Genomic DNA, 11,314 nt, shown 5'->3' with positions numbered 1-11,314 from the left:
CCCCAGGTCTCAACGAACTAACGGCTCAAACCTTTCCTCCAACCGTTCTCCGTCGTACAGGCCGCGGCGGTGGTGCAGGCACGAACTGACCCATTTTCCGCCGTACAGGCCACCGCCGCCATCGGCAGCCCCCCGCCCGGGGATGCCCTGGCGGCGGTGCTGTTCCTGACGGCCCAGTACGACCACCCTCAGGACGAAGCGACCCGTGGGGCGGTGGTGGGTTTGGCACAGGGGGCCCAGGCATGGATGCGCCTGCAGGCGGCGGCCTTCTCCTCCTCCTCCTCCACCTCGTCCGTGCCTCCCCCTGCGTCACCTTTCCGTGCTTTGTTTTCCAGTCGCGGTCTGACTCAGCTTCTCATGTCGCTGGTGCGGATGGGCGGACAGCCCTCGGCGGAGTGGGTGGAGGCGTGGGCGGCGGCGGCGGAGCCGCTCACCCGGGCGGGGAGTGGCGGCGGCGGCGGGGGTGACGGGGTTGCCGGCTTTGATGTGGACCAGGTACGGTGCCGTACGGTATGGTCCTGACGTGTGGGGTTTAGACCTACCTTGCCGTTCACTCCACCACCGGCCCAGCTACTTCCCAAGCACACTTGCCTGACCCACCCACCCTCCCTCCCTCCCCTCCCTTGCCTTGACCTTACATATTATCCCCTTGCCTTGCCTTGCCTTGCCCTGCCTTCGGACGGCTGTCCTAATAACCCACGCAGCGCGTTCCCCCACTTGTGCACTCTTTTCTTGGCAGCAGCTTCACTCGCTCGTGGTTGGTCTTTCCCCCTTTTCCCCCCTTTCCCCCTACCCCCTCCCCTTCTCCCCCCCCCAGATGGTGGCGATTCTGGCGACGGCAGCCGAGGCCCAGATCCAGCTACCTGACCAGCTGCAGAGGGACATGGTGCATGGGCTCATCATGCAACCACAAGCACAGGCACAGGCGCCGCAGGGCGCGGCGGCGGGGGCGGCTGCTGGCGGCCCTCCTCCCTCTCCCCCCGTTGGAGATGGTGTCGCTGTCCGGTCTCTGCCGCAGTTCCGCCAGCTGCTCGGTATCCTGGAGCTGCAGAGCTACCCGCTGGAACCCGACTGGCTGGAGCCGCTGACGGGGCTGGTGGAGGATTTCAGGTGGGGGGGAAAGAGGAGGGGAAGGGAGGGGAGGGGAGAGGAGGAGTGAGGAGGGGGGCGGAGGGGAGGGAAAAGGAGGAGGAAGGGGAGGGAAAGGGGGGAGGGAGGGGAGGGGAGGGGGGAAGGGAGGGGAGGGGGGAAGGGAGGGGAGGGGGGAAGGGAGGGGAGGGGAGGGAAAAAGGAGAAAAAGGAGGAAAGACAAACGTGTTTTTTATGGAGAGGCAAGGGACGACACACGTTCACTCTGGGACTGTAGTGCATTCTCTTGTGTACCTGTTTCTACCTCCGCCGCCGCCGCCGCCGCCGCCCGTTCAACCCCGCTGTTGCAAACCCTCTCACCCCCCTCAACCTCCCCGGGGTACGCAACACACACACACGCGCCCACCCAACCCAACCCGACCCAACCCCCCGCAGATTGCGACTCGGTCCCCGGGAGCTGCTGTCGGTGCTGCGTGTGCTAGGCAGCTTCAGGTAGGCGAACATGTACGACAACAAAACACACATGCCACACACAACATGTACTCGACACACAGGAGATTGCCAAATGCGTGTCTGTGTTATTAGTGTTACATATCCTCACTCGCCTTCTACGGCCGGGGGTGCCCCACCCGGCCCCCCCCCCTGGGTGAGACCGCCAAAGACCTCTTCACACTAGGAGGGGCGTTCGATCGATCAGCGTCAAGTCCCAACCGACATCCCCCTCATCATCGCAAGGCGTCGTCACCTGTTCGAATCCTCTATCCAGCTACATACGCCGCCAGCTCAGGTGCCTAATAAACCCCACTCCACCGATCGCATGCTCTACAGCTGCGCGATCTACCAGGGCACGCACACCGGTGCCAATAGCGCCACCCTATCCCGTGCGAATCCTGCCGCTGCCGCCCGGTTTCGTCATCCAACCACCACCATCTGGAGCGCACTGGAGGAGAACCCAGTGTCTCACCCCACCCAGCATTCGGCACCCCCATCTACTTCTCGGGACCAGCGGCGGGACCCGAACCCACGTCTTACGATGTAGCTAGACGTCGACTCTGGGATTCGAACTCGATTCGTACCTGCCGATGTCTAGCCCGGTGATTTTCTTTGCCAACTTGAGCTAAAAGCCAATGTACGACTTTCCAAAGGTGTAGGTAACCTAGGGCCCAGCGACTTGGCGGTCCTCTCGTCCCCTTCTCCCCACCTGCCATTACTGGCCAGTAACTTTACAAAACATATTCCTGATGCCGTATCTGTCGTCTAATCCAGGAGTATGGGAGTATCCGTCTATCTCGGGTATTAGTAGTATCTGCTTCAGTCGTCAGTGGTGGTGGTTCGTCTTACGTCTTACCCTACCCCCCCACCTGCTCCCCCCACACCTCGACCCCGCGGTCAACGGCAGTCGGCGATTTCGATCTTTATGTGACGTGTAAAGCTCCCGACGTTGTCGTACAAATAAACCCACACTCACAAACCTTACCCCGGGGGTTATTGTTTCTTCCTGCAGAGACACCGTGGTGATGGACACGGCCGCCGCCACCTCACAGCCCTCCTCCTCCTCGCCCTCCTCGTCGTCGTCTACTTCCTCACGGCGCTCCTCGGGGCCCATCGTCCTTAGAGCTGCGGAACCGTTAACCACCTCAACCACCACCCCGGGTGCTCCCACTGGCAGCTCGCCCGTGCTACCGCCCTTCCCCTACCCCTCCGCCGCGCCATCGTCCTCCACCTCCTCCTCCACCACCTCCTCCTCCTCCTCCTCGGCCCCCGCGGTGTTGGATTCCGAGTGGTTGGGCTCCCTCCTGGAGGACCTGAAGGTTCGGGGGGGAGTTGGGGGACCCAACGACCTCATGCAGATGGCGCAGGTACGGCATGTACGGCATGTATGCGGGGAAAACGGGTGGCAAACCACTCGTGCCTCTGCTGACTCCTGTGTGTCGTCGTCCTGTCTGCTGCCAAATTGCCTAGTGTGTGTGTCTGTGTGTATGTGTCTCTTTTCTTCCACCGCGTCGTCGTAGTCCAGACGCACGGAGAAGCCTTCGCCGCGTGAGGGGCGCCGGCACCAGCTGCTCTCGGGTGCTCGCCCTCCAGCCGTAACGAACAAACAAACAAACAAACACATACATACATACATACATACATACATACATACATACATACATACATACATACATACATACATACATACATACATACATACATACATACATACATACATACACAAATAGGTCTGTGTGTGTTATACCTCGGTTGTGTTACCCAGATAGAGAGGTGTAACGAGTGGCCATACGAGCCAGCAAAGGCCCAAGAGCCTAAATACATACACATACAGACGCACACACATGCGAACGCCCGCGCCTCCCCCGTTGCTCTGCCGCCCGCCCAACCTTCAGGCGCTTTCGTCGTTGAGTGCGCCGCCGTCGCTGCTGTCGTACGTGGAGGTACGGCACGGGTAGGGAATTGGAAAATCAGAGGCAGCGATTGGCGGGTTTGGTGACCGACAGCACCAATCCACATGGCGTCGTTCGATAACGGCCCACACAGGACGTTGCCCCACATACACGTACCTCCTATGAACCTCCGCCCACCTCGCTGTCACCCGCCCAACCCTACCTTCATTCATTTTGATAGCGTCCTCCTTCCTCCCTCGCGCACCTTCCGTACCCCCTCTCCCCCCGCACCTCACCTACCTTAACTTCTTTACGGCTTGGCATTACTGCTTTTCTTCCGCGCTTTTTTAGTCTTGGTGGCTAGGTGGGTAAGTAGTTTTCCGACATCTCCTTCACTACGTCGTCCCGAGGTCGCCGCCTTCAAGAACGCCTTTTGATCAGTTCTACGTCTGGTACACTCTTTCCTTGGCAGCAGCTTCACTCGTTCGTGGTTCGTCTTTCCCCCCTCGCCGTCACCCGCATCCCATCCTCCTGCCTTATACACACACACACGCACGCACAACAGGTGTTTGCCATAGCGTTAACCGGGGAGGATGGCCGCCGCCGGGTGCCCGCACCGCGCCGTACAACCACCACAACCGCAACCACCACGGCTGCTACTGCTACTGCCGGTTCCCCCGCCGCGGCCTCCGCCACCAAGCCCTCCCTGGCGAAGATTCGGTTGCGACTGCAGAAGGAAGCTTCTGAGCGGCGGGTGAGGTTGTGCGTCTGTCTGTCTGTCTGTCTGTGTGGTGGGGGTGGGGTTGGGGGAAAGGGTATTGGGGGACCACCCACAACCTAGGGTAGGACGTAACACAACCAATGTACGATATTATGGTGTCACGTCCTCCCCTAGTTGGGTGGTGTGTGGTGGTGAGTGAGTGATTCCCGTTCCCACTGCCCCCTGTCGTGTGGAGATGGGGCGTGTGGCGGTGGGGGGGACAGGGGAGGGGGGCTTTCCGCTTCATGGTCCACCACCGCCTGCTGGAAGTGACGTCGTCCTGGCGAGTGCATCAGGGTGTACGACCCGGGTAACCCAACCACCGGCAAAGCGATGAGAACACCGCCACAACCACCACCACCACCGCCACCGCCACCGCCACCTGCCGCCCCCCTTTGCCCAACCTCCCCACCACTGACGCGGTCTTGCCGGCTCTGTGATGTTTGTGCCCCCGGGTGTACCGGCAGGGGGCCCAGCCGGGGCAGATGGCGGCCGGGGCCCCCAGCGCGGGTGCGGGCGAGGAGGAGGAGGAGGGTGGCAGCGGCGACGAGGGTGATGGTGGGGACGAGGAGCAGCAGTGGTCCTTAGCCTGGCCGGCAATGTTGGGGGCCTTCGCGGCGGCCGGACATCTACCGGAGCGGAGGTAGGGGGGGCGGAGGGGGGCCATGAGGCGAGGGCGTTGTAAGGCCCTTTAGGGCCGACAGGATATGTCATGAAGAGAAACAGCCAACCAACTAAACAGCCAACCAACTATTTAGCCAACCTAGCCAACAAATTATTTAGCCAACCAGTTATTTAACCGACCAACTAATTAGCCAACCAGGTAACTAGCCAACCAAATAATTAGCTAACCAACCAACTAGTCAACCAACTAGTCAACCAACTGACCAACCAACCAAATAATCAGCCAACCAAAATTAGCCAACCAAAAAATTAGTCAACCAACTGACCAACCAACCAAATAATCAGCCACCACCAACTAATCAACCAAAATTAGCCAACCAAAAAATTAGTCAACCAATTAGCCAACTGACTAATCACCAAGTAACTTGTCAGCCAACCACTGAGTTGCGTCACGCATAGAAACACACACACACACACACACACACACACACACACACGGAGATCAGTTATGTGGGGGCTGTGAAGGGGGAGGTGGGTCCCCAGGGAGCCCCCCCTGGACCTACCCCAGGTGGCCTAAGTCCCCTGCGGCCGCACGACCTCCCACAACTGCCACCACAACTGCCAACGCATCTGCCGCCACAACTGCCGCCACAACTGCCACCACAACTGCCAACGCATCTGCCGCCACAACTGCCGCCACAACTGCCAACGCATCTGCCAACGCAACTATCTCGGCTTCCATTCAGGTGGTGGGATCGCTTCGCAGCCGCCACCCTGCCTGCCCTGGAGTCTTACGAGGGCCCTCGGCTGGCGTCAACGGCGGTGGCGGCACTGGGGCTCAGCAGCCAGGCGGCGGCGGCGGCGGCGGCGGCTGAGGAGAGCGAGAGCGAGAGCGAGGAGCAGCAGCCGCAGGAGGAGGACGAAGAGTCGAAGTTGCTACCTAGCTTGGACTGGCACCAACAGGTGGGGGAACCCGGGGGGAGGGGGGCGCGGGGAAAGAGGGGAGGCACGGGAGGTGTGTGTGTTTATGTGTGTGTGTGTGTGTGTGTTTGGTGGGAGGGAAAGGGACCAATGTCCCCCCGGGGCGTCTCTGTTGTGGGGAGGACGAGGGAGGACGTGAGGGTGCGGGGTAAGTGTGCTGGTGAGCCCGCCACTCTTTTCGGTTTCCTAGCCCCAACACCTTGTTGATGATGATCGGTATCCCCTACCACCGCCGCTGACGAGTCCCCCCCTTTCGTCCCCCTCCCCTTTCCCCCCTCCCTCCCCCTCTCCCCCCCCGCCTCCCGCAACACCCGCAGGCCTTGAGCCGGGTAGCCGAGGCGATACGAGCCTGTCCCGTCAGCATGGATGAGGTACGCCATGTCGTACTTACTGTACATGACAAATACGGCACACCATTCAACGGGCGCCGTGCCGTAACACACACCACCCCGTTACACGTCACACACCTCAATTCACATCCCGTACGTTGTACGTCATACGGCATGTACAACAGGCCGCCGGTACGGCACAAAAACCCTCACACCTCCCAACCCTCCTGCCCCCCGAACCCCCGGTGATAGATTCGAGATCAGGCGGTAATGCTGCTGTCAGAGCAACGCCAGCGCCGCCGTCAACGCCGTACTGCCGCCCCAGGCGCCGCGGCCGACGACAGCGACGAAGATGACGAGTACGACAATGTCGAGCTCGACGACGACGGTGCTAATGACGACGACCCGCTGGCCTCGGGGGCCCCCCTGGAGTTCTCCGCTGATGAGTTTACCGACGCCGTCCTGACTCTTTCCTCCCAGCTGCCCATGTTGCTTGAGCCCCTCGCTCAGCCTCGTGTGCCGCTGCCGCCTCAGCTGCTGGAGCTGCTGAAGGACGTGGCGGAGGAGGCGGTGGAGGGGGCGGCGGAGGCGGTGGCGGCAGCGAGGGAGGGGGCGATGTCGACGGCGGTGGCGAAGGCGGGTGGCCCTGGCGGCAGGGGGAGCAGCGAGGGCGTGAGCGAGGCCCAGGGGGGTATGGACCTGGATGCCCTGTCGTACGGGCAGCAAGTGGTGACGCTGGTTATGCAGGTACGTGGGGCTCGGGTGCCGTGTGGGGGGGAGCGGCGGGGGGAGAAGGGGGAAGGACGGGGGGAGAGGATGGGGAAGAAGGGGGAGAAGGGGGAAGAAGGGGGAAGAAGGGGAAAAGAGGGATGGGGAAGGAAAATGAAATGAATTTTGATATACGGAATTTTGAACGCGGATGGGGTCGTACAGGGGATTGCATTTAGCTGTTGTTGCTGCTGCTGCTGCCGTTGCTGCTGGCGCTGCTGGTCTATACACCAACACCTGCTCGTGCTGCAGTAAACCACGAGCCCCACCCCACCCCACCCTTCCTGCCCCCCTCCTGGCTGTTCAGATCCTGATCTCCTCGGACTACCCCCCTGGGGAGGAGTGGATGCGGCGGGTGGGGGAGTTGATGCTGGTTAGCCGACCTGAGTGGGGGCCAGGTGGGGAGGGGAGGAGGGGGAAAGACGAACCACACACAAGTGAAGCTGCTGCCAGGGGAGGAGGGGGGAGGAGAGAAGGGGGGAGGGGCGGGGTTATTGAGGAGAAGAGTCGATAGGGAGGGTGAGGGGGTGGGGGAGAGGAGAGGAGGGAGGAGGGAAAGGAGGAGGTGGAGAAGCAAGGTCAAGGAGGTGTCGGAGATGAGACCTTGTTCTCGTTCTCGTCCCCCCCAAAAAACCTTTCAATCCCATCTTCCTCTTCTATGTACACAATCGTTTCGTCTCCCAACTTTACCTAAAGCATTTTTCGTCCCCGTCAGGCTCCGAAACCGGAGAGCTGCAGCAGCAACAGCACCTGCTGCTGAACGCGGACCAGCTGACGTCATTGTCGTACTTGGCGGGGCGCTTCGAGACGCCGATGAAGCCGGAGCAGGTGGGCGGCTTTATGTGTACGGCGCGAGTGTACGGCAAGCCTGGCCTGGCAGCAGTGGGCGGGTAATTTCCCCATAAGCTCTCTCTCCCTCTCTCTCAGCACATAGGGGACGTACTTGAGTACATAAGCATGTATGTATGTATGTATGCTTGCTGCCCCTGCCCCTGCCCTGCTGCTGGTCAGGTTCGTCTGTTGTTGCAGCACGCCGCTCGTCTGGCCGGCTCCGGGGAGCTTGGGGGTGGTGAGCTGGCGGCCACCCTCGTGGGACTGTCCGGAGTGACTGGGGTGGAGGTGGTGGAGGAGGGCCCGGAGGAGGTGGCGGTGGTGCTGGAGGTGAGCGAGCGGGGCCACCGGGACAGGGTACTCGGTGTGCGTTATGTACGGCGCACTGTGTATGTATGTATGTATGTATGTATGTATGTATGTATGTATGTATGTATGTATGTATGTATGTATGTATGTATGTATGTATGTATGTATGTATGTATGTATGTATGTATGTATGTATGTATGTATGTGGAAATCGGGAGGATTGCAGGTTGTAACTTCCCTGTGTTGGTTGTCTAACCGCCGCATAACTATCAACAACCAACCCCGTACTCGATTTGTTCCTGGTGGGGCCGAAACATCGGCGAAAGGAGTATTTCTGGTTTCGGAACTATTTTTGTCCATTTCTGTCTTGCCCGTCCGAATTGACCGCGTCATTGGCTGCCGGCTCCGCCCGTCGGAGGGGCCCCCTTCGGGCTGCAGAGGGGAGCTTTCGTATGATGGTCCAATCTCTGCAGAAGCGGGTCTGCTTCGGGAACTCTATACATCTGTTTTCGGCAGGAGTTTCGTTACTAAGTACGACCCGAAGCGCGCCCTCACGCGTCTGGTGGGGTCACGTGGTGGTGTGGTGGTGCTGACAAACGTGTCTGGTGGGTTTGCCTCGCTGAACTCCTTCCTCCCCTATTTCTCCCCCTCCCCCCCCTTCAGGCCCTTGCCTCCCAGTCGGGCCGTCTGTCCGCCCAGGGTCTCTCGGAGGCCGCTACTGCGCTGCTGCAGCTGGGGCTGGGGCTGCAGTCCGATATGGCAGTGCGGTTCAGGGCGGCTACAGCCAGGTGCCTGCCTGAGCTGACACCGCCACAAGTGAGGAGGAGGAGGAGGAGGGGAAAGGGGGAGATATCGGTTTGGTTGGGAGCGGGGGAGGGCGGGTGTCGGGGGGTTTCCAGGGGCCCCGGATGGTGGTGGGGCCGCCCTTAGAGGCCTCGTCTTTAGTGAAGGAACAACACCTCCTTCATGCGGCTACTGCTGCTGTTGTTGCTGCTGCTTTCGTTGTTGTTGTTCACCCGCAGAGGTAGCTTGGGGAGATCCCCTCCCGCAACGACCTACACATACTCATACACACACACCGGCGCCGGCGGCGGGGGTGTCCCAATCGCCTGGGTGTTGCCGCTGGGGATTAGCCGCCCTTTGATTCATTGGGTCCGTCCTTACTTGGAGCCCTTCCCAGGCCTCCCCCCCTCTTGCTCCCACCACCCCAACTCGCCTCCTCCTCCCCCCCCCTTCCAGATGCTCACAGTGCTCACTGTGGGTGGCAGTTTGGGTTTGGAACCGCCCTCCCGCGAGCTGCTGGGGACACTTTCGTTGCAGGTAACGTTGGGGGGCAAGAAGAGGGGGGAGAAGGAAACGGAGAGGGGAGGGGAGCTTGACCTGATGTGGCTTCCGCCTTTTCCTTCCTTCCGCCTTTTCCTTCGCTACTGCTGCTGCTGCTTCTCTTACTGTTATCACTACTGCCGCCGTATTATACTGCTGCTGCTGCTGCCGTAGGTGGGGCGGTTGGCGGCCCACTCGGATCCCTTGGCCCCCGCTGCGGCCACCGAGGCAGCGTACCAGGTAGGGGGGGGAAAAGAGCGGGGGACTTCCCATACCATGTCCAGCACTGACCGCCACCGCCAATATCACCCTCCGTACATAATGCAATGTACGACACACCGAAGGGGATGTGCACGCTTCTCTTATCGTCTGTCCCCTTTTCGCAGCCCTTTCTAGACGTCTCTCTGGACGTCTCTTCAACATCGTCCTCGGGACCTCTCCTAACACCTCACCGGTTGGTTTTGCTCCTCCCCCCCCTCCCCACCTTCAAAAGCAATCCGACTTCACCCCCCTAGCTACATCCCCCCCCTCCCTCCCCCTTCACTCCCTTCACCCTCTTCAACCCTCCCCCCGGCCCCCAACAGGTGCTCAAGTGGTTTCCGGAGGTGGCTCCCAACGACTCCGACACCTACATCGCCCGACTGAAATCCGGTCTCCAGGTTAATTGGGGCGGTGGGGTGGTTGGGGAGGGGGAGGGGAGGGCCTGCATGCAACAACAGGTTGCGGTGCAGTGCATTAGCCCGCACTTGCCGGTTTTATCCCTTCCTCGCCGCCTCCCCCTCGGCCCAAATCCACCCCTACCCTTCACTCCTTCCCGCACCTCACACCTTCCCTCACCTTCCCACGGTCGCCACCACACCCTCGCTGCGGTGTCTCGGCATGGGGGCTCTGGTGTCGAAATAAGCGCCTCCCCTGTCCGTTCTAAAACCCGAAAACCCTGTACCCTGCTGTCCCTCCCACGAACTACTACCCCCCTATTGCCCCGTACCGCCGTACAACCCCATCGCTCCGTCATCCCTCTCACAGCCACTACTGGGCAGGCTGGGTGAGGTGGTTCCCGCCTCCGCAGCCAAACTGGCGCTTTTGATGGCCAGCACGGGACTGGTTCCGGAGCCCAGTGACATCCGTGGCAGCAGTAGCAGACCCGGCAGGGCTGGACCGGAGGAGGGGCAACAGGAGGAGGAGCCGCGGCGGCTGTTGCAGCAGCAGCAGCAGCTGTACGAGGCAAGGGCTGTAGCTCTGGCTCCCCTAGTGGATGCTACTGCGGAAGGTCTTCCGGACTACGACAACGAACAACTGTCGAATGCGGTTATGGGGCTGAGTCTGTTGGGGCTACAACTCTCTAGCAGCTGGTTGGAGAGCTTTATGGAGGTGGGTGCGGGGTCGGGGGGTGGAGGGGGGGAAAGACGAACCACGAGCGAGTGAAGCTGCTGCCAAGGAAAGAGTGCTGCGGCAGATGTAAAGAAAGGGTGGAGGGGGCCCAGAGCGGGAGACGAGGGGGGGTTGGAGGGTAAGTGTGTTTTTAGCGAGTGTGTGTGTGTGTATTATGGTAGTTGGTACGGGGTGAACTCTGCCAAGAAAGGGCCACCTTTACCGGACTGCAAAAATCAGGTAGTTTAATAACTTGATGCCGTACACCGCTACACGCCGTGATTACAATAAAAATCAAAATTCAAAACCCTCCGAAACCCTAAGTTCAAAGATACCCGTTGCACCTCGTCATAAAACCTTGCTTGCGAAATAATATGCCACACGCCCACATTATGCCGCTCTAATCTCTCCGCTACGAAACTAATAACCCCACCCAAACCCAACCCAAACCCAAACCCACCCATCCCACCCCATCCACACGGGGCCAAACCAACAGTCTTCCCGCAGGCAGCTCGATGATGCGGACGGTCGCAGTCTGGCATACC

This window comes from Volvox carteri (genome assembly GCF_000143455.1).
Source record: "Volvox carteri f. nagariensis unplaced genomic scaffold VOLCAscaffold_57, whole genome shotgun sequence".
NCBI classification, from domain to species: Eukaryota; Viridiplantae; Chlorophyta; class Chlorophyceae; order Chlamydomonadales; family Volvocaceae; genus Volvox; species Volvox carteri.
This window is presented reverse-complemented; position numbering follows the sequence as displayed.